The 23,888-nt window shown below is 44.6% G+C and overlaps 1 protein-coding gene across 11 annotated transcripts in view; it reads left to right on the top strand.

Moving 5' to 3' along the window:
- LOC110978304 (uncharacterized) overlaps positions 1-23,888 on the top strand; it is a 202,026-nt gene that overhangs the window by 114,526 nt on the left and 63,612 nt on the right. For all 11 annotated transcript variants that reach the window (XM_087148903.1, XM_087148906.1, XM_087148907.1 and 8 more), the window contains one exon: positions 16,054-16,117. The gene's annotated coding sequence lies outside the window, so the exon portion shown is untranslated. The remainder of the gene's footprint in view (positions 1-16,053; positions 16,118-23,888) is intronic.

Raw genomic sequence — 23,888 nt, 5'->3', positions numbered from 1 at the left:
CTCGAAACAACTACCACTTGGCTTTGTCTGGTATTTGACAGTGATTCAACAGTTATTTTCAGACTTTTCGAGCGACTTCCGACCCACCAGAAAGTTAGCCTAACGAAGCACTCCCGCGCGACGCGTGCTTGCCTTTAAAAATTGGATAAGTCAAACGATGTTTTATGTCTTTTTTTCTGACACGCCGAGTACCCATTGTACCTTGGTTTGTGACACACGCTTTGTGTATATTCAAGAAGTGGACATCAAGTATTTTGACATTTGCTTGTACAGGCTTGTTGGGCGCAGAACCTGTAGGTTTGTCGGGTTAAGAGCCTCATACCTGAATGTGCGGGGTCTGAATCAGGCTGACCCCAGGATGGAGGTGGGGGAAGAGTGTCTCGGCGGAGGGTGGAGAAACCATTTCCGGGTCGCAACCTGGCTTGGCTATAAGAACTTCGCTTGAGTCCACTCGGAACGAATTCTGTAAAAAGCATGCAGATTCGAAGCTTCGGTACAGTATTGCGTTTGCAGAATTCTTCTGCAGTAATTTTGTCCCGATAGACAGACCCATTTTTTTGTATCGAGGAAAGATTATATGCAAGGTCAAAGCACTTTCACCGTGTCGCATTATTTGCCTTTTTGTCACCAGTTGCAGTCCTACAAAGTGGCCGTTGATCGCGACTCGGCCTCAAGGACGATGGGATTATGCTCTAAAAGCCGGTACTAGGGCCTATATGTTCCATGTGGGAAACTGTTTGATGACATGAGCAGGCCGTTTGATAAATAAAGCCCCGGTAATTCTCGATAGTGAACCCTTTGTGACGGCATAAATCAGCTATATAAACTGGCCTTTACATGACACGGCAACAGCGAGGGAAGAAAAAGCATGGCTTGCCCATTAAAGAATCAGTTGATAGAGTCTTGGATTTTATTGCAATTTATGTACGATATATTTATAGACTCTTTGCCACTTTTACATTCCTGTCCCGTTTCGAGCCCTCATCTGTCTCCTGCTAGCATGTGAATTGTTTAGTCTTTGTCCAAGGTGTGATACGGTTTCAGATGTCGTCAATGTTGGATTTATTATGAGTGTTTACGGAATAAGTAGCGAGTCAGTGCCCAAACCCGTCTGTGGCTGCCTTTCCTTTTGTAGGCACTTCTAATTTTTAAAAAATCTCGTTGATTGAAACCATTTCTTTCAAGCATATTCGCCAGGCACCTTAAAGCCCTATTTTTAATTGTGCGTCGTTAATATTGGGACTTTTTTATTAAAAAGAATTTACATTACTGGAAAGGTATGGTATACACATACTTTAAAAAATAAGTCACAGGCCCCCGAGCCCCACATAACTAATAATCAGGAAACTCATAAGGCATAACACCAACATGACATCGGTGTAAATTTTTTGAAATAGATTTCCACGGAACAGGTATATCAGCGTGTAAGTGATGCAACCCCGCGCACCCTCGACGCCGCTAGTCCATTTCCCGTACTCTGCTCTCCTTCCGCCAGAGGGCAAGAAAGTGGCGCGTTTCCGGTACTTGAGCTCGGTCGCAAGAGCAAGCCCCGTGCAGCGAGGACGTTGTCGGGGCGTCTTCGGGGATCGATCGGGTCACGTCGGTGCCCGCGGTAGGTATAGTTTGGTGCATGGCTATCTGTGCTTAGTTGTGTAGTCGAAAATACATATCAAGGTGACGGACGGAAATGATTGCACGGGTGCCTCTCCTCGGAGAATCCAAATGGCCTCCGCTCTGACTTACTAGCCCACTAACGTCAGGTACAGCTAGGTCATCAGCATCCGGTCTCTGAATCCAGTTCCCTGGAGCAGCGAAATGGCCCGGTCAGGGAGTCTTTGCCAGCAGTTGATATATTCACCCTTCTTATACTCTTGTCAAAAAAAGTTTCTTTTAAAGGTGTAAAATCGAGTTCCTTGGAATGTTCTTGGAATGTGTGATGGAAAAGTATTCTGTCTTACCAGTCTTCTGTGACTAGAAAAAAAACATACGAATGGGAATGTCATAAGTTGATCCAATCACCAGTAGCGCGGTTGATGGGTGCATCTGGTCTGGCGACCTTTCTACTGTACATAAGAAACAATGTGATCCCTCAGAAAGGTCTTAGTGCGTGCAGTCCAAAAATTGCGTTTTGCTGTGGCTAAAAGACCAGATCCGCGCCTGTACCTATACACAGCTGAGAGATGCATAGCACTGATGATTGCGTAAACTCGTAAGGTTAACTCTGGCCAAGAATAGAAATATTTTACGTGCAAAATGGTCCGCTTGTGGGTGAGCAAAGTCATTGCACTCTCTCACTATAGTTCTGATAACCTTGGACAGGAAATGGCAACGGAAGTACGATTTTGCAACCCTCTTTTTTTTCTTTGACAGCCCAAGATGCATGCTTGTTGCGCAGCAATAGCCCCCTGTCAATGTGAAAGGTCGTTTTGTATTAACTTAACCGACCGGTCTGATTCAGTCTGAATTTTACTGGAAACGGCTCTGTAGGTGGCGCATTTCGACACATCCTCCGTTGCTGTCTCGCGATTATGATGCTTTAGTCATGCGCGACCCAGAGCCTTTTGCCTCACGGTAATCCATTTTTCTGAGGAGCAGTGCACTTGAACGAAAATAGCTGCATCGTAGTCTTCTCTCAAGGTGATTTAGTTACACTTTGCGCGTACTTTGACCTTCCGAAAACCCTGTTGTGCTTGCGCTTGCACTTAAATATACATGTACAATTACATGTACACACATTTGGCTACCACCCAGTCGTTTTCGCGACTCCAACAAACCGTGCCGAACCCCGGATTCCTTCATCGACTGTGACTTCAGACTTGAGTGAAGTTTACCACCACTCCTACGCACGTGGCATTTGGATTGACCCATGAGAGGACTTCTGGCTTCATTCGCTTGATTTTCAATGGTTGATATATCGCCCGTGTTTTATTGCAACTTCCGGACTTGATGCATTACCGAGTGGCGTTTTCGTGTTATGATCTAAAAGGTTTGTCAAGTTAAAAGGGCCCTTGTCATTTTTATGCCTTTTGCATTTTTGAGTGTATACATTTACATGCATAGGTCTACATGCACTGCTTGTAACAACTCACAGGTTGTGCTGTGTGAACCCTCGAAGGTATTGCCACTGTACGTGTACATGTACTGTACTGTACATGTACTGTACATGTACATGTACATCTGAAGAGCGTGCACACGTAGAGCGAAGAGGTCTACCCGCCTATCGTTGTGCCCGGCGGAGCTCGAAAAAGGGGCGCCTGAGAAGTGTTGTGTGTCATACGAGTTAAGAATAGAACGAAACGTTTTATATTCACGTATTGCCTTGTGGGAAATGTGAAAGTGATATTTGAAAAGTGAATGCGTCTTGGAGTAAATGGCCTCTGTACGTCCCAAATCGATATAATGTAATACTAAATGCTACCTTATTTGTTTTCGTTCTAAATACAACTTGGGTCCTTGTTTCCTGAAGACTGAAGATCAAGTTATGTTGTTTCACACCCTCAAGAAATTGCTTCAAAATGATTATGTAATTTATATATTTATATATTCGCATCGTTTCGTTAACAGGGCGCTTTTAAAATCCCAAACCAAGCCAGCCTGACATTGACAAATCGACATTATTTACCCACTGGCAATCAATTCGAGTTATGGGAGACAAGCGGCGGGAAATCACTACCCTCTTGTAAATATTCGGAGCTTGAGTTCTGCCTGGTACTTTCTCCGTTTAACAGTTGGATCAACCACAGACATGTTGAAACATGTTCGAATTCGCTGAAAAGAAACAAACAACAACAACAACAAAAAACTGTTCCTCTGCGTTATCCCACCCTTCAAGTCCAAATCCGGTTCCCTTTTTACTCCCTGTTGCTATTTTGTCGGTGACCCGATGCCCCGTTCTGACCCCAGCTGCGTCGCCCTCTCGCGCAATTCGCCGCTAATCGGGGCGTGAAAACAACACTCGGGGCTACGGTTGATGCCTCTCCCAGGGGACTGTGATTAAAGGGAATGTCTACCTTCACTGGAACATCAATGGCTTCGTTTTGCAGTGTTTTCCGTTCCAACTTCCTGTAAGCATTTCCAAAATTTACGCCTCCTGAGTGCTTAACAAGGCTGTTACTTGCAATGGAGGAGACTCGAACCCACGACCAGGGGTTACTGGTTAAGAAGTCTCAGCTTCATTCGACCACCTCGTTCCCAGGGTGGGCAGGCCACTTTGTTTCTTTATGTCTTTCAAAACCGTGGACACTCGCAACTGCGAACCGAAGTCCTTATCTTTTCACACATTTTCATAAACCTCCACCACAGTGGCCTATTACAGAGCTTCAGACGCAAGCATTCTAGTTACCGCCTGATACCAGTTGCATATGCAAATCAGCAGGTGAATCGTCATGCGCTCTTTTTTGAAAAAGTTAAAACCTTTCGCAGATGGAGAGTGCGAAGAGCTTATTCGATCGCTGAAAGACCAAAATAGCAGTGAACTTCTTTCTTGTGTAAGGGTTTCTCAAGGCGAGTGTTTTTATGGGATGTCACTTCACATTTTCGGGATAAAGCATTAAGGGCCCAGTGTTTGATTGGTAGCAAAATGTACAAATGGAAATGACGGTTTTCGATTTTGCTCTCTTGTCACGCATAACACTCTTTCGGAGTGTGTTTGTGCCTTTCGTGAATAGTACGTCAGGTCCTATGCCGTTGGGAATATTTCAATATGTGTATTTGATACACATATTGAAATTCATCAAGATGGGCTTCAATTCAGATGGATTTTCTCCCGGGAAAATAACTAAGGCGTTGTTAAGAATAAGTGTAATTGTTTTTATGTGTCGATCATAACAGCAGAGTATCGATCTCTTTAAGGGCCAACGCTTAAAATGTTGCTGCTTGGGGTGTTGCGACACCACGTGAAGTCGTCAGCTTTCGTTTTGAAAGTCCGTCTTGCGTCAACAATGCGTTCAAAAGCCAACCCGCCCCTGGCCGCTCGATGAACCCCGTCTATAATAATACGTATACATGTCAGTTAAAATGAAAAGAAAAAAGGGGGGGGGACATTTGCAACTCAGTTTCGGGTCTATTCAGTCAGAGCTTGCCCTGTGGTTGTCACCTGCTTAATCCAATCGACATTGGCTGGTGCAAGGTTTTTCTTTTAATTTTCAGAGGATGGAGTGAGCGAGTGAGCCGTGTCCTAATTACGATGTACTTGACTACTGCTGCAAACAACGCACGTGCTTGTTGAAGCCGCCATCTTGCGGCCTCATGAATGCCCCAATGTACATGTACTTGCTTGTTTTCTTGTCGTACCCGAGTAATTCGAACGCGGCCCGATATTATACATTCCTGTGATCATCTTAAGAATCGCTGATGTCAAGCCGTGTCCAGAACCTTAGATCTGAAACGACAGGGTTGTCTGCTGTGGCAGCGTGGCTTTCGCTGTTCGCCACCAAGTGTAAGAAACCAACGTTATACCACAGAATGCGGTAATTGGTCAGATGTTATAGCCCGGACAGTTCAAACTCCTTCTGTGTCCTTCCACCATGGCTACACTATAGCTCGATACCGCATTTGGACGCGGCTTCATGCACATCAAAGATGGTTGACCGCAGAAGGTTGTGGGAGACATAATGGCTGCAGTGGTATGGATCTGTTTGAGCGATGGGTTGAGATTTTCATGCTGGAGTCGAGGCAGTGTGCGTTTCATCTAATTGCCTCAAGTCCTACTGAAAACTACAGACAGACCAAAACTAGACAGGGCATTGTGTTCTGTGTCATTTGCCTTTTGTCTTGAAAACCAACAGAGGCCTCTGAGGAATGAAGATGAACTTACTATGTTACCAAATGGCAGGATTTCCAGGACAGAAAATTTTACCGGTCTTGAAATGCGTACGTTGCCCTAGCCTGTGAGGGCCGCGCCTAATTAAAGCACTTCTACCTCGATCTTGTTAGCTGCTCAGATATGACCCCTCACCCGAGATGTCTAGATGTGCTTGTGCGCGCCGTGCAGACCCTCCCAATTCTTGAAAGTTATCTTCAGTCTTGCACTCACGATTTAAAGCAAAAGGTTAAAACTATTGGTACCGCACTGGTACAGTGCTTGTTTCATATGTGGTCTCAGTTCAATACCGAGTATCTAGCTTTGAGAGATACACTGCATATACTTTTTGCCCTCTTCGCATCCAGCAAGGGTTAAAATTTATCTTTAGGGTTATTTATAAGATTATTCGGGGAAAGGAGGGGGTGTTCAAATCGTAAATTCAGTAATCGTACCGTGTAGGTATTGTGCCTTTAGGTGCGTCGCACGTCTTGATTGATCAAAAAGCGATAGGCCTAAATGAGATTGATTGCAGGTCAGTATAATGTCACTATTCCCACAGCAGTGACTCGTGTAAAAATTAATGTCACCGGTCCTGGCACCACACATCAGTCTTCTTTATTCCAGTCAGTGCTGTTATCGTGAGATTATGCTGAGTGGAAAATAAATTAGTTATTTTTAATTGGATGGTGTTCAAGGCCGAGCAGACCCGTTGGACAGGTGCTGCACACTTCAACGGCAGGTGCAGTGGTGATGTGCAGAGCTTTCATAGCTGTGTGACCGTGAAGCCTCGTGAGGCCTGACCGCAAGTTCAACAAAAGTTTCACAAAACGCAATCGAGGTTTTCCGTCACTTGCAAGAGTCCACTATTTAAAAAAGACAGAAAAAAACCTCACAATTGAGTGATCCTTCAAGCAGAAAATTTTACAATTTAGCCACTTTCGCCACAGTCTAATCGAAAGGTCACTGTTCGTCACGACTGTCCTTTGAGATTTGATTACACAATAAAATATGAATGTTTCGTATATTTCGAAAAGGTATGCGAGAAACACTGTTTCACTGTATATCCCATGTAGGGTTGTCATGAGTTAAATACAGTTTAATTTTGGGTAACTCCTGTGAATTTGAAACATTTCAAGTACCTGGAGCAGGGATTTGACAAAGTGTGAAGTGGATTTGAATGAGCTGAACTGTTCGAAATCCAATATCACTTAACTGTTTGAGGCTATCCCATTTTTTTTTGCTATCTCCAAAAGAATGTATTTGAAAACCAGCCACTGAAAGAAAATGACAGATTTTTGTTTTTTTATTTTTCAAGAGTATTGTTGATGTTGTAACTTGCTCGATTTGTGTTTATTGTAAACACAATGCATCAGTCATGAGTGAATGTGAAAGCTGCTAGCTTGCGGTGCAATAGGTTACGCCACGACGTAGGACCACCATGCTAGGTGTTTATCCGCAAAGAACAATAATAGCTCCCCGTGACACTCGAACAACAAATCTACAATGCTGTTAACACTTTTCACATTATACAGTAATGAAACTACTGTAGCCACATTTCCGTTTGATTTTCCCCGCCCAGTACGTCCCGCGCTGACAGAGGTGCACGTGTGTGTAAAGCAATTATCGCCCGTTTTTCCACACCTTAAAAGATTCCAATATGTATGTAGTCGAAAGAGTTCGAGTTCCCTTTTTGCGCCCCTCTCCAGTGATAGACAGATCTTTCCCCGGCCCCCGGGTGTCAAATGTTGCGAACCCGCTGCACCCTGCTGTCGCCGCAGCCAAATCCCCAGCACCCGCGTATGGGTTTTTTGGACTGGTGGGTGGTCGGCCTGTCCGCGGCAAGTTTCCCGTGAGGTGGCAAAACTTCAGTTTGATTTTGATGTGAGACCTCCCTGCCTCCAAATAACATTACCGCTGTGTGTATTATATAATTTCGTCCCTGTCTTTCGTCACACGCGATTATAATTTCAATGGAAGGCAGTACGTTCTATATCGCACGTTTGTTAGTAAATTTTTTTTTGGCAAGCAGTCGCAACCGAACTGTCGTCGAGACGAGCTTTTCGCTCGGACCTTCTCCGAAAAAAAGACGAAAACACTATCAGTGGTTTCCTTATGGAGGAATCAGGCTTCCTTTCGAAGGAAGATCTGGTACGGTACTTAGCTCAAAACACGCGTGGTCCTTGCTTCTTACTGCAGAGGTCGAGAGTACTATGCGTTCTCGGTCAAGGTTGTGTGCTTCGAATAAGAGATCTTCGAAGTGATTGACAGATGGGTTTTAAGATCGCAGACAGTAGATCAAGGATCCGGACACGTGAAGATGATTACCACGCACTGGGTGAAAAAGTTCATCAGTCGCGCATCTGCTTCCAGGCATAAGAGGAATCCGGGACCCATTCCCCCCCCCATATAACCCATTAGTTTACCACGATACCCTAACCGAGAATTCACGATTGTACAGCCAACCCTTGAAAGACTGAAACTCCGTCAGTCGTTAACATCCGAGGAATAACAACCAGATCTCGCACGCCATCAAGAAAGTGCACGAGACTCCTCGTTTGGTGTGAACTGACTCATTATTTGGGATTACTGTCTGATGACTGTGCGCCACCGAAACGAAAACCACCTTGAGCCGGTGACGTCACCGTGGAGAAAGGACGCAAAGTGCGCATCTCTATTTTGCGTGGTGTCCTCGTGACCAGAACGTGGCTTCGCAGGAGTTTTTGCGGCTTCCTCGTCCAAGAAATGCCTGCGGCCCTCCACTGAATCTTTCTTGAGCTGTGGAGATGGGGCATATAGGCCTATAGTTGAGATTATGTTAAAGAAACTATATGCAACCGTATCTCTGCCAGTTCGATTGTCTCATTCCAAGAATCCACATCACGTATTCAACCAATTTTTGGCACGCGAGGCCCCTCGCATTGCCGTGCTACCGGCGCGCGAGAGAGGTAAAATTTTTTGCTGTTGCCGTGTCTATGGCCAAAAAAGGAATTCCTGAACTTGTCACAGATGTTTAACAGCATCCAAATCACAGAGATTAGTTTAGAGGTTTCTTCACTCACACTACACAAAATCATTTTAAACACTTCAAACTGTTCAATTGAAGATCACACTGAATAATTAATACCACCACCAAAAATGAAAGCAGTTATGGATATCTCCATCAAGACTTGCACAGTTACGTGTGCTTTGATTCCTTCAAAACATCCTACGGTATGGAAACACAGAAATACACCAGAAGGACAGCCATCATAGGCCAATTTCTCAGATATACAACCTGTTGATGCCACTTTATGGAGAGGTAACGGTAGTCCTGACGGTGAACCACTGGGTTTACATAAGTTGCAAACCTGGCCTTTATCCTTTGTTGTCAGTGTCCTTATTTCTAAAGCCTGTTTTCCATAATCGGTTGTAACACAGACTGTCTGCAAAACGTGGCGACGCAGACACGAACGGAAGAGACAATGCATGACGTCATTCCAACCAAAACTGAAACAAAATGGCGTCCGAAACGCCGTGATTTTTTTGGCGGAAAATGTGCTTTTAGATTGACTGTACCGCCTCATGATGCCAAACTTTTACTCCAGTTTCATGCATTTCATTGACGGTCATCTATTTAGTCGATCACTAGGGTGGACGGTAATAAGTAAGCAGTATGTAAGGAGAAAATGGGCAAAATTTGTGGAACTCAGCGAGAGGCACATCGTTGCACGCCGGTCATGCCAGCATGCGTTTTTGTATGGCGATACCACGGCTGTACTCGACGCAGACAGTCGGCAAAGCTGAACCTGGCCTTAACTTTGCCTATCGTTCGCGGGCTGGTTTGCGTTTGCCTGCGTTGTCAGCGACACCTTCGTTTGACGTGTTCCCATCTTTCTGCGTTGTCGTTTGCGTCCTGATTGCGTTGCTCCCTGCGTTTCTTGCGTCGATATGGAAACCAGGTTTTTAATATGCAAATACGTTGCTCTAATAGCGGGTCATGTGCTACAGTCAGGAACGCGGACTATTAAATTATAATACCCCGAGAAGTTAATGTACATCTAAAATGATTACAACTCGTCAAGCCAGTGGCTGGGTTGCAACTATATCTCTGTGAGATGATCGAGATCAGATTTCAGGAGGTCAAGTTTTTATTCCCGTTAAAAAGCTGTTCATTATTATGTTGGTATCTCAGCACAGAATGTAGATTCGGTTCAACGGAGCGACGCCTTTCCGATCGGTGAACAGCTGCGATATTGAGATGGTTTGTTTACGTACTACCAATTTCATTGTCATATTGCTTTTTGCAGATTAATTTATTTTTAGTGACAAAACAGCTTGACGAATGACAAAGTATCTGTATTTGACAATAATTTAGTATTTTGTATACGTTCAGACATTTCTGTGGTGTCTGGCCGTGTGTAAACATGGAGAAAAAATACAGGCGTCCTGATGAAGACGCTTGTTCGCATACTACACAAGTTTCAAGTACTTCGAGTACTTCCAAGCTGTGACATATTGGCCTTTTCACTCGAGGATTGAGTTCTAATCAGCTACCGGTACGAGACCGCAAGGTATTATTTGCTGTATCGGAACCGTATAGTCGTCCGAGGAAACCGCCATGTCGCCAACTCCTGTTGAAAACTCGGACGGGCAGACGATGAAGCAGTCAGGCCCGCGAAAGAGGCTATTTGTAACGCATCGGCGCATTTTCGATCTCCCAAGGTCGCACGTGCCACGAAAGATAGCAGCACAGTTCGACCCAAGCTCCAACTGCCTCCGTCGATACCGAATTAGTTACGCTGGCGCAATTGCGGCCTTGGTATTATAATGGTAGTCGCGAGAGGGACAAAGTTATTTTTTTCTCATACGGTGCGGGATGCCTTTTGCATCGTTGCGGTGAGCAGCAAGTGCACCGAGCGTGCAATGACAACTATCGGTTCATGGGTTTCTAAAAGCTTTTAACTGCCACAGTCCAAAAGCTCCACCGACAACGACAACTTTTTGTTTTCTTGAAGTGTTTGTTCTTTGAGTCTGCAAAGAGCATTGTTTAATGGAAAACGGAAGCGCCCTCCGCCGTAACACTTGCATCCCATGTGGGGAGTTCGAACTAAAGGAACCCCGCGGATCCTCGATCACATCACATGGGTTCTGTGAATGTGTTACTTAATAATCGATATTCTATTCAGGTCATTTGAATCGATTATTTATGATTGGCTGATTCATTTTATCAATCCCACCGTGTAAAGAGGCCTTCAGCATGTCCAGTTTCGCTTGGGTTCGAATTTATTTTGAATCTGAATCAATGACTTGAATCTGTTTTATTGACTGGTGACTACCCAAGAAATAATATGACGCATGAAAGTGACATGGACAGATCCGGTTGTGATGCTTCAGTCACCATTGGCATTTACTTAAATCTGTTCAAATAATCAATCGAATCTCCTTGATTGATAGGCACTCTTTATACCGACCTGATTACTTGGTTGCTTGTAAGTAAATGACTCCAACCTGTTCAGACCGACTGATGAAGGTTAGGGGCGATATGCTGACTCGATTTTACAAACACTTAAGTCAGACACCGATTCTCGACGACGTGTGTAAATCTCGTATAGATGCACAGCGCACTACACCCCTTTGGAATTCTCTTACTTGCAGTATCGGAGGGAGTCAGTCGCCACTCGAGACGGGCCTCAAATCAAATTCTGTCGCGTGCCGCTCGTGCGACCAGTCACGACGGCGGCGAGGGCGAGCCAACGTAGCAGAGGGCTGCAGTGACCTTTATGTCGTCAATAACTGACCACGGAAACTCTCGGGCAGTCGGCAGCCATTATTGGCGTTACTTGTCGCCCTTAGTCGTCTGGCGGCGCCACAGTGTATGGTTATTGGCAGGTGTCAGAATTACCTAGCAATAAAATGACGAGTTCGCCTACATCCCATTTTTGAACCACAAGTCTGGTTGGAAAATATACATCAAATTAGCCTCAAACAAACTAAGCCACGCCTCTGTCTTATTTCATCTATCTCCCATTCCTCTAGTTGAGCACTGTTATCACGTATAAAAGTGTTACCGGTACGTTGAAAAGGACGTACTTCACAAATTAATTCCCCTCAGGAGCAGATAGAACCAAAGAACTTTGCTCTCTGCACACAAGAATGTATTATACGGAGGAACACAGTACCCCTTCCGACATTTTGTACAAGGTAGTCGTAAAATCAGAGTTAACAAGCAGCGAATTAATCAAGTCAAAACGTACTTACATTTTCCAGGCTATTTGACAATTTATGAAATTTGTTGTTTAAGGTTAACTTTGGTTCATTTGATTATTTTGACCCTCAGCGTCCGTGAAATGCCGTAGTTTCTCCCATTCAAGTTCTTGTGTAACACTGCATAATTTGTTCCCCTGTCCACCTGTTGCAGGTCTTTTCCGTTCATCTGGCGTAATATTTGTGTAAAGATTATGCCAGATGCGTTAAGAAAGCATTTAGTTTTGAAATTACTGTGTTCAGAAAAGAATTGTTTCGCACTAGTCGACATATAGAGGGGCTTTGACTGTGCACGAATCTCGTACTCGGTTGTCTGTACGAACTCCTTTATACTACAATGCTTATATTTGTCATTGTTTAACACAACTGAAAAGTAGTGATAAACGGCTTTGCTCTACAAAATATCCGTGGCAAGGTTATTCCAACAAATTGTAGATTTCGAGGTACTGTGATTTACATGCTTGTCCTGCCTCAGACCTGACCCATTCGGGTCCCCGGACCCCTGCAGTGGCGTGCCAATGAGAAATCACACTGCGCAGTCTCACCCAGCGTAGAGCAGAAGACAGGAGCCGTTTGTATATCCAGCTGAAACGACAGATGAAATTCAGCCAAAACTCATATGAAATGATATGGGGTGAAATTTCGAATTTCGCGTGGTCACAGGGGGGTCGTAAAATGTGCAAGGTGAGGTGTTTTAGTCATTTTGTTGGCTAGGGACTCTGTGAGTTCCATTGTCCGAAAATCGAAACGAAACTCTGGAAAGCCCATCGGCGAACAATCGACCACATGCGGCTTTCAATTCGCCAGGTCTCTGCTCAACAATGCCTCCAATTATCAGGAGCAAGGGGCAGGTTGGAAGAGTTAGCAGTTTGCTTTCCCGAAAGCAACCCACCCCTGTTTTTATCATTAACTTGCTGCTGTCAATGATTTTGCTGGCGGGATAAATAACTCGTCACGGCCAATTGTCATATGGAGCTGAAGTTGATTAAATCGGGCCATTTCCGGCGGCCTGAGCCTTTCAGTAAAGGTCGGAGGTCACTAAGAATACACCGCCCTCTTGAAGTAAATATCCAGACCGAATGTCGTCCCTGGAGTGACTGAGTCGGAATTTTCTCCCTATTTTTAAAAGTCATGCTTAACCCATCTGGTGAAGAAGTTTATACAGAAACATGTATTCACCCGTTTGAGTTTTGTAGTGAATAAGCACTCACCGGCAGACATGTTTCGATAATCATATTTCGGTCTACCCTCAAGAAAAAGAAAGTCTCTCGGCACCGAGTTAGACAGCACAACTTCTTAATGTCCGACCTGAATGTCTGTACACCCGTCTAATCAATGAATATATCTGATTTCTCCCTTCGCGGCGTATCAAATTTTTTTTATCAAGGAATATCCGTGCCAACAACCGGTCGAACGTTGAACCTTGAATGCTGGATGTTTTTCGGACGTGTGAGCTTCTGTGACGCGAAGCTCGCCGAACCTCTGGGCTCAGAACCATTCGTCCCTGGATCTGACGGGTCGGGTCAGATCCTGAGATGACACTTTGTAAAGAACTTAGGCCTACCTCGTTTTTTTTTACATACACAGCTTCCTTTTTACATAAGATATTTCATATTTATTTCATTGAGTGCACATGAACACTAGTGGAAAGCAGAACAGACTCTCCAGGGAGCTGAGAATGGTTTCAGGAATGGGTAACATTATTATTTTTATTATTATTAGACTGCTAGTCATAATTCGCCATTGGGCCAAGTCGTGCGACACGAGTGGATGTTCATTTTAAATATAACAAGCAATAAATTCTGATATATAAAATTCCCTTTTTTGAACAATGCTATGCGTGTTAAGTTCTCAACTTCTCTCGTGGTTGGAGAATACTGGTGTGCAGAACTTCTTGTCTGGTCTGGTTCCTTGCCCAAAGATTCCCTGATGACTCTTGATAAAAACATTAGGTCAGGCATCACCCACGGATATAGATAGATATGACGCAAGGGTCAAGGGTCAGAAGTTGAGAGCCCGGATGTTTTCGATTTGTGGCAACATCTCAAAAATGAGGCTTTTCCTATATCCAGTGGGCAATACTGCAAGTTTATCCCCACTGAGAGCATGCTTCAGGCTATTCAGTTATATTCTTCATTTCACTTGGCATTTCGGCCAAGGCGACCTTCGATTTCAGTGTATAAAAGTCAAATATTGTAGGATGAACAGCTGCCATTAGGATACGGAAGTTTACGTTCAACAGCTAGCCGACCTACCCGGCCGGGAATTACCGAACATCAACGGTACCATCCGAACATGCCGAATATATAGACGGACTTCGGAATATTTCAGCTATTTCCGAAAAACTGGAGGAAGTCCTCCAGTCTTGGTCACGTGGACATTGCGTGATACCGGACCCTTAATTCGAAGAGTATTCAGAATCATCAGTTCTGGTATCCAGACTACTTCTCGTCTTGTTACTTGTGCCAGTTTTATTGTACCATGATGTGGTCTATAGAGCCTGTTGGTCAGTTGCACCGCTTTGTAAAGGCCCTCTCAGTTGAACTACAGCGCAGCCGACCACAAGGTTTGTATTGTATCTCTTAATTCCCTCATGGTCCTCGTTCTTTCTTCAGACTCTAGACTTTTAGCCAGGATATAATTTGCCTCTTGTCAGCCCTTTGCCTCATCAATTCCCTTCAGTATGTCGTTAAAAGAACAGACCCCATGGTTGCCTCATCTCAAGAACTAATCCAAGATTTGCAAGTCTCAAGCTGTAATCTTTATCGAGCGTACCGTAATTGTCTGTAATTCGGGAAGAGGTTTGTTTTTAACTCTGCGAAGGAAAACATCAGGTCTAAAAAAGGTCATTTAAATTGTTATTGCGTGAATTTCCCTTACCATAAGGGTTACACCCTTACAGAATTTCTCCGTATTCCAGTTGGTCCCTTTTTCACGAAAGATCATAGTAATTGTTAGACTCAATAGACTATTCCTGTATCGGCCATCTTGAATTGAAAGTGAGGTAAAACTTTCATTTTGGGCAAATGAGAGTTAAAATAAAAGTGACCCAACAAAAGTCAAATACAAATTAATGCCAATTTATTGTTTTGATTAATTTAAAATTCTGATTATTATACTTAAATGTTGTAAGCAGCATTTAGAAAATGAAAGTAAGGTTTGGAACCCTAAATAGTGTGACACCACACCATGTAACAGATCACAATGTGTATGTTAAATATGTTGTTAAATTCTGCGAACAAGATCTACTGAGATATGTGCGGATTTTGCGTTGTGAATGTGTTCATGCGCATATGTGCATATAACTTCGAAAGTTGTGCAAATATTGCTGTACGCTATAATGAAAATCCGTCAGGAACCACTGACACTTTTCACTGAACACCAGACTTTGGTAGATGTAATTTTGTTCGTAATGCTTTGAATATTTGTCTAGGCCCCTAATATAATTATGTTTGATCTTTCTGGTTGTGTATCATCATTTCCGTCTTTCCCAGTGTTGTGGTTCGACAAAAATGTTCAGTTCTGTCCTTGAGACCATCAGCTTGTGAAAGATTGCAAGACTCACATTTCGTGACGGAAATTGGAAAGCGGTTCAGTGCAGCACTCATTTATCTCATCACTGAATCGCTGTGAGACAACTCTTAACATAGTCTGCTAATTCTGTAATCAGCGGTGCATTATCGCAGCCAACCCCTTTTGGCGTGTAATCCCGGATAAGCTCGGATTAACGTGGCCTTCTAGATTAGCATTTACCCCCAACCCCAACAAGTCCAAGCCTGTGCCGCGTTGGCCCCATACAGGCATGCCCCCACTGCAGAACCCGCCTGCAAAACCCGTATAATACTCTTATCCGAAGCTTCAAGATCCACGATCCCATGGCAAGTGTATCAACATTTCTTGAAATACCAATCCATGTATGTATGACAACAGAGGTGTTTACCGCTTTCAGTCACTCGCTGACCACAGGTGGCAGATTTCTCATGGAAACATTTCCACTTGTTATACAGGTGAAACCGCAGTAACAGCGAACAGCCTATCAGACGACAAGTTAAATCCTACACGAAGAATCAGGTAACGCCATTCAAAACCCTCTCATCCCATTGTTTTTTAAAATCCTACCGATCAGATTAAGGTTATACCAAAGAGGTTAATACCTCGACGTTCATCACTATTACAAAGCTTGCATTTTGAATGCTAACGGTTAACTGCAAATTGAAATTTAGATCATTTTATACTTGTTTGTCAGAGCCATACTGTTTTGCTTCCTGGTTGATTAAAAAGAGCGTCTTTTAGCTCATGACATAATTTCAAAGTGACATCTTTGCCAGCTCCTGAGCCTCTACTAGTTGTCACCATCTTTATGGAAACCATGCATCGAAAGGCTGGCATGTATCAATTGAGAGCAGACTAGATGAAGGTTGTATGTCGATAGTCTTTGTTGATCGAAATTTTGTTAGCTATATGGTATAAGGCAAATAAAGATAAGAAACCACCGTTTGCTTTGAGGAAGATGTTGCAATCTGGCGGCGTGATGGAAGGCATTGACCGGTGCTGAGTGTGGGAAAGCAGCCTGAATGTTTACATTTTTGAAGCATGAGGCGCCGTTTGGACTACGAAAGACATATATTTCAGGATATCGTATTCAAGGCTTGACCGCGCAGGAGACCCAAATTGTACCTCTTTGCACAGGGGGCGTCATTCTTTCGGGTTGCAAGGAGAGGCCAGAAATAATAAGCTGCAAGTCGTGGGCTAACCTTCTGCTTTGGCTGCGAACCCTCCGGCCATCTTCGGCCGCACAAGGGGCTGACCATGCGGCGTTGTTCGTGACTCTTCAACGGGAAAACGTGGCGTTTTATGGGACCGAGTCAGTTACAGTTTCCGTGAAAGGACCAAAGCAGTCTTTTATTCGCGGCTCATCCTCTGTCCCGTTTAAAACTTGTGTGGTTCGGGAAACTTCTGTGTCGTGACCTTTCCGTTGTCTGTTGAAGCGCGCGGAAGGTCTGCTGGGTTTATGGCGTGGAGCGCGGGATAGTACATTTTATGTACATGTAGATGTAGCTCCTCTCCGAGTAGTATTTCCTCTCCGAGTAGTAATAGTTAACGTGAACAACCCCCCCACCCAACAGCTCTCCATTTCTTCGAGCTTTGGGAAATCGTCATGATGAAACGGCGTGCATGGAAAGTCCATCAAAACACTCAAAATGGCTTCGGGGTTCGAGCAATGTCCTTAGGGTAAGATTATGGGCGGTACCTCGCTAGAGTGAGTATAGCGATGCAGTCCGATGGGCTGCCTTCAGACTGGTTACTTGCCGTCACGTGATCAAGACCTCACCCAGAGGTTTCATAATGGTGTCCAGTTCGGAATATCTCACAAAAGAAAGGTTCGACAGCAGAAAGCATGTGGTGTCCAGTCTTCAATTTCTAAACTCATGCATTTTAGTCCAGAGTTTGTTTTGCAGGGTTTAAATTTTTTTCCTGTGGATGTTTTGGCCGGGGGCATGTGGCTGGTATGCCAGGGCAGCCTGACCGCGTTCCTTGGTGCGCTGGTAGGTGGTTATCATTCCTTTTAAATTGAATGGCCAATGTCGGCCAAATGACCAATTTATCGTTGCTGGAGTGTTCGCCACTCGGGGCATGACTTCCCACTGTGTCTTTGAGATTTCCAGTAAATATTGGCAGTGTGACGGCAAAATATGAGGAAAGGATGTTATATGTGCAGGGATTTGACATGACCAGGACTCGGAATAAACCGCCCAACCTCGTATCTGACCCCTCTTTCTAATGTAAACATTTTCGGTTGCATTTACATCTTAATGTGGGAATTGGTTGGGCAAGTTTAGTGACAACCAGCCTTGGTATATTCCCATAGCCGGTGTGTTCTTAGAGAAGATCCTCACAGGGTTCGCCCCCATCGAATATAGGTATTTCTTGCACTGGTTGTCTAAACCTCTTGGGAATATGAAGGAAGCTTTGTGTGTGCGCTTCTTTCGCCTACTTTCCTTGAATTTGATGCAAACCTCATTTATGAGTGAACAGCTAAATACATATTGGAAGTTTTACTTGTGGAGTCCTTTCTTGAAGGATAGTTGCCAATTAGGATGATTGATTAACTAACCGCATTGCTTGTTAGATAACCGGGACAATAAGCACGCGCGTTTTCTTCGCATCATTAGATGTCGTTTTTGTTGTGCTTGTCTTTCTGAATCTTCCTGTGTTGTTGTTTTGCTTCTTATGTGAGTTATTTTAAAATAGAAACAAAGTCAAACGTATAGCCTTCGTCTTTTTTTAAAGATTTCCCAGTTGCATATATGTACAGGTAGCCTATTTTGACGTAAAATAAGCTCCACGGGCCACTTGGTGTGAATCACAGAGTTAACTTTACAAATTAGGAGTTGAAGTGATCTTCCCAGTGGTGATAAGATAAAGTAGATAAGTAGAGCTGCTGTTTAAGAACCGGAAAGTTAGCATCAGCACTCCTTTCCGTGCATCTTAGTCACTGAAATATCAGCGAGAGAATTCAAAGTCTTGAGAAAAAATGTATAGGGGGCCTAGGCCTATCGAAAATAAACAGAAAGGAACTGAAGAAAAAATCGATCGACAGCTGTTCCTGGACAGTGACGATTCGATGCCGCAAATGTCATATACAGTGGAGAACAGGTTCTAATTGGCTTAGTCACGATTCGGTTCCGCCATTTGATTGTTGTCTTTGAGGGTTAACGAGTTGTGTAAACGACTGCAGAATAATTGTGCGGTATATCCCCAGTGCCATTTCCCACACCAAGCAACACATCACAAACACGCTCCTGCTAAATGATTCGCCGCGGTCAAAACAGCTCGTGAGCCTGTCTTCGTTGCACTTTTCTTTGCCAAAATGTCAAGAATGTCTTGAGTAAAGTGTGAAAGAATTCAGGTGAAAGTGGAAACATTTTGGCGAATTCCAACACCGAAAAGGATAAATAAACGTCCTGGTGCGCTCTCCACCTCGCATTACGGGTATTTCGTCGTTGGCGTGCACTTTCTGGTTTCAAGCAACCCCAGTTCTCAATAAAACACGCATCATCGCAGCCTTCCGTGCTGGAGAATCGACTCTGAAATGCCCAAATATGGACGGAGGCGAGCGGACACCCGGGCGTGTGCCCAGCGGTGCGCCTTCACCAAATTTGGCCGGCCAAATTAGATCGGGTCGGTGGGGTCGCATAGTTGGTTCCCCGTGTGTTCCCCCCATGCGGTCCTCCCGATGCACCCGGGGATCATCGACGCGGGACAAATCAGCGTCGCGTGCTCCGAAATGTATTTACTACTTTATTTTCCAGCAAACTTTCCCCTCCAATTCCCTCTCATTTGCTTCCTCAGCGACCTTCAAGTTTGCTTGCTTTTATAATGTAACGGTGCCACAACAACAGCGACATCGCTGAGTTGCAAGACTGTTGGAAGACGGATTCTCACCGTGTAACTAAAATCCCGGAGCGTGGGTGGGCGAGCGGCGCGTGCCGCCGATAGCAACGCGGACTTTAAACTGCTTGGGTCCAGCTCCCATCCATTTGTACTTTTTCTCACTGTCTTCATGACAAGATAATATATTGGTGTGGGATATTGCACGTGCCTCTTTGGTGGTGATATATACGGTTTATTTTGACGTACGCGACGATGAAAGGCGTAAATGAAGAAGAGAGCTTGTTTCACTTCAATCATAGAATTTGGCTTTGGCAAAGTAACACAACTTTTTTTGAGTGTGTTCCGATATGCCTTTTGAAGTCACAGATCGCACTACGCTTATGGAATTTCAGTTCAGTACATGGATTTTGAAACTCGTCAGAAATGAGGGTCGTGTGTCTTGTCTGATACCAGTGGAAAGTTTCGTCACGTATCACGAATACGTTGTACCAAATGTTGATCCGATAGCACTGAAACACTTTCCTTAGTCCTTGGCTCTCCTAGGTCTTGTACATGTAGGAAGAGCGTCCGGGTTGCATTCGGCCACACCAGAAGGGCTAGGCCTGGGACCTGTGACGATCTCCGTATAGCTTAAAAGTTTCAGCGTTGTGGTGGTGTTGAGCCATGTCGTGTTGCATTCTTCCTTTAGTGTCTTATGTCACCCTGATGTGTCCTGACGTGTTTGCATGTGCTCTGTCATTCCAGGCCGTTGCAGCGGCGTGCCTAGTCAGATCGACCTGTCGTGTCGTGTCGCGTTTTATTTACGGTGTCTTGTCATGCCCTCAGTGAATGATATAAAGAACAACTGCAGAAAACCGTATCAGTCCATGTTAATAATATATGCCCTTCCACTCATTTGTGCTAAATATGAACTAATTCTTTTGGCCAATGACATCAATTTTTTAAACAGTTCATTGTGATATATATCAAATTAAGTGGACTTGCTTCCGTAAACAATTGTCGTTAACTCTGCATTTCTTGGTGACTCTTGAAGTCATGTCACATTCAGGAATGTTCGTCGAGACCCCCATCCATCACCCCCAGCTGAGTGTTTGGTTCATGGCACGGGGTGAGCACCCTGTAGGGAAAAATGACTTTATTTGGGCCTTGAGGTACTCAACTTAAGGCTGAATAGCCTCAAGATTGCGGGATCCACGCGACACCTTTCTGTCCACTAAGGACGTCCACATCGTCATGCAAATGATGAATACGATGGAGATAAAGTCGGTGGAAAATTCATCGAGTGTGTATGCCAGAGTGCGCCTCCCTTGGCGCAGCGGTGCTTGGGTGATGTCAGTCAGATGGGGGACGCCATGTTTTGCAGGATAAGTGCCGCCTCATGCGACGCCAGACATATCCATGTCTTACCACTCCTCTAACAGTCCCCAGCCTGGGAAGTTTTTTTTCCCGGAATAGCCACATTCTGGGCAGAGCCCATATCTGCTGACCTTGCAGTACGACGTGATCACAGGTGCACAAGACATACCTCAAGTTTTTGTCGCAAGTTTACTGGTTATATTACGCAACTATGGTTAGGCTATCACGTGATATATGGGTACGAAATGTTAACATGTAGTTTTGCAGTGGGTATGCCGATTTTAATTGTGAAAAGTGGTAAAACCATAGGGGCAAGGTCACTGCACCAACTCAAGGGCTGCGCCCACATCGCCTCACCGCACCCGGAATTTAAAGATGGTTTTCCTTTTTGATTAATAGGTTCAAGGGTTCCAACGTGTGTCGCGAGTTCCACATTCGCGAACACTTATATCGTTGTCAGCAGGGGGCGTCTTCGACTGGTAGTCCATTCGTCCCAAAATATCTTGCCAAAATCATGACGAGAATTGATTTCGTTTTCGACAATTCGCACTTCACGACGTTGATGCCGGAGGGATTCGAGGGTGTTGCCGGTTTTTTCTTTCCCTCGCTCAAGATGGATTTTGCATGCTTTTAGGCGCCATGTTCACGAGGTTGCTATCGCCACCTGACGAGCGGACGCAACAAACGGACGCTCCCCCTCCCCTTTCTGCGCCGTGTCGTCTCCGCGTCCAGAGTTGTGTTGTCATAGGGGAAAAATCAGCACGCACCCCTCGTAACCTCCCGGAGGCCGGCATTGATGGTTCTGTAACTTGAACGATCTAGCCCTTCAGGATCTCTGTATGCAACACTATATAATGTGATATTTGCTATCTCATTTCCTCCTTCTCTATTAACCTCGAGGTGTTTGCCACGTTGCCAATATGCACGATTTGACATTACTTAATCGTCGACTTTTAGGCATTTGCCACGCTCTATCACCTTTGCTCAGTCATAAGCTTCTGTGGCAATCATTGCCGTCCTGTACACGTATATTGAATGACGTTAATTGAACTTATTACTGATTTTCGATTCACTCAGATCTCTCGAAGGCACTTTGGCTATAGGAACCTTTCCGAATTCTGCAAATTAAGTATTAATCATGACCACATTGAAACATCTACTTCTATTTGTGGTGGAGACCAACAGATGGTTTATAACAACCAGGCGTTGCGTCTAATGAATTCGGGGTTGCTTGGCCGGGGCATTCAAAAACTGCTCCCACAAATGGCAACTGTTGCAAGCAGTCGTTGTTTTTACAGACGCGGTTAATCACTACCAAAATTATGCCTTCACAAGGAAATGGAATTTGTCGTGGCGCTGCGGTGGAGGATACACTGGGTCGAATTCTCAGTGATTTGGCCAGAGTGCTATCCTGCTGCAAAGACGCAGATCAGATCGTTGCCAAAAAAGATTGCACCCCGAAACGCCCGCCAGACTCTGACAGGATACGATAAGCCGGCGGACAGGAAGAGGAAAGGGATTGGTATTACGATTTACGCAGGAAACCGTGACCCCTGACCCTGTATTTCAACACCGGAAATCCAGCGTTTTAAAGGAGTGCCCAGTAGACATGAATTACTGCCCCGCCTTTACGGAGTTGGGCACGCTGGTGTGTTGCACATTGGACGAACCAGCGTTCATTTTAGCGGTGTTTCTCTTAAACTGATTGATGCGAATGAAGGCGTGACATTTCAGCAGACGCAGTAAACTAACGCCAGGATCGTTGTGACCTCAGCTTCGGAGCGGTGACGCAGGGCTCACGCCCCTGCGGCAGCTTCGTCAGAATGTCGCGGTTGAAACACACTTGTCAACGCGAAAGTGTCACACACGAGGCGCAACTTGAATCCATCACACTTTTAGTTGCTTAAACTGAATCGATACCTTGGAGAATTTTGTAGTGCTCTTAACAAACATGCTCATGGCGGTTAAAACTTGGTCCGCACAGATACATCTGAAAGACCCTGGTGGGCCTTCACGTACTCGCTTTCACACGTGTACTCTTGCTTAAGACAAGTTTTATTGCGTGCATTTCTTTATGCAGTGTTTACGTACATCATTGTGGAAATTCTGTTATTGGGTTGTAAATGCCTCTCCGTACCTGGGAAGATGAATTCTCTGGATCAGGGTTCAGTCACAGTGTAAACTGCGAACCGTGAATCAGTTATGCTAAATTGTAACTTTGTCAGGTTAGTATCTTGGAGATTGTGTCGCTCCGGAAAGCATCCGTGAACCCCCCTCCCTAATCTCCGTCACCCGCAGTTCCTTCAAGACGGGCCCACAATATGCACCCAGTGTGGTAAGGCCCTTGTAGCCGTCTGTCATCCCCACGACCTCTGCGGGGTGTTAGTAACGCGCGTTGAGGGCTGCAGTTTGACAGATTGAAATCGTTCGTGAAAATGGCCGCGGTTTGGCCTGGAAGGTCAGAGGAGAACAGTGAATGCTGTGTGCTGCTCCAAGCCACGAGAGTGCGTTGGTCTGTGGAGCTATAATAAGCTCCGTGGCTCGTCCCACCCGCCAACATTGGCGCCCTTTATGACGGCAGGAGAATTCTGTAAAAAGAGGCGTTGAAACCAGTGAAAGATGGCAGAGGTAGACTTAAAATTAAAGCATGTATGAAAGTTGGTCAATTTTCAAATAAGGTCAAAACGGGAGAAGGCTCCTTTTTATTTGTCTTTCAGTAGAGGTGATAGGACTTTGCCCTGTGCCACTTTCGTTGATTAACTTCGGAATAAATCACCAAAATGAAATTGTGTAAATGAATTGACATGTTGGGAGTTTCATCTGTTTCGAAGTTTGAGCTTCAAATTAAATGAAAAAGATAAGTCCACAATTTATTGTATCTTTGAGAACTGATCTATCGTACCAATTGCAGTCGTTGTTTGCATGTATGAAATTTGTACTCATATCAAGACGGAAATTCTTCATTCAAGGAACTCACTGCTGTCGTTGGTAGACAGAATGTCCGTACACATAGGACGTGTGTGTGTGTGATCAGAGCATCTCTGTTAGAGTAAAATTTGCAAGACCGCTTCGTAGGCCAGATAGATTAGGA

This window comes from Acanthaster planci, linkage group LG18 (assembly GCF_054643075.1).
Source record: "Acanthaster planci isolate LZ-2023a linkage group LG18, COTS_SCS, whole genome shotgun sequence".
Taxonomy (NCBI): domain Eukaryota; kingdom Metazoa; phylum Echinodermata; class Asteroidea; order Valvatida; family Acanthasteridae; genus Acanthaster; species Acanthaster planci.
The sequence above is the reverse complement of the archived record's forward strand: the minus strand, read 5'-3'. Positions and strand labels throughout refer to the sequence as shown.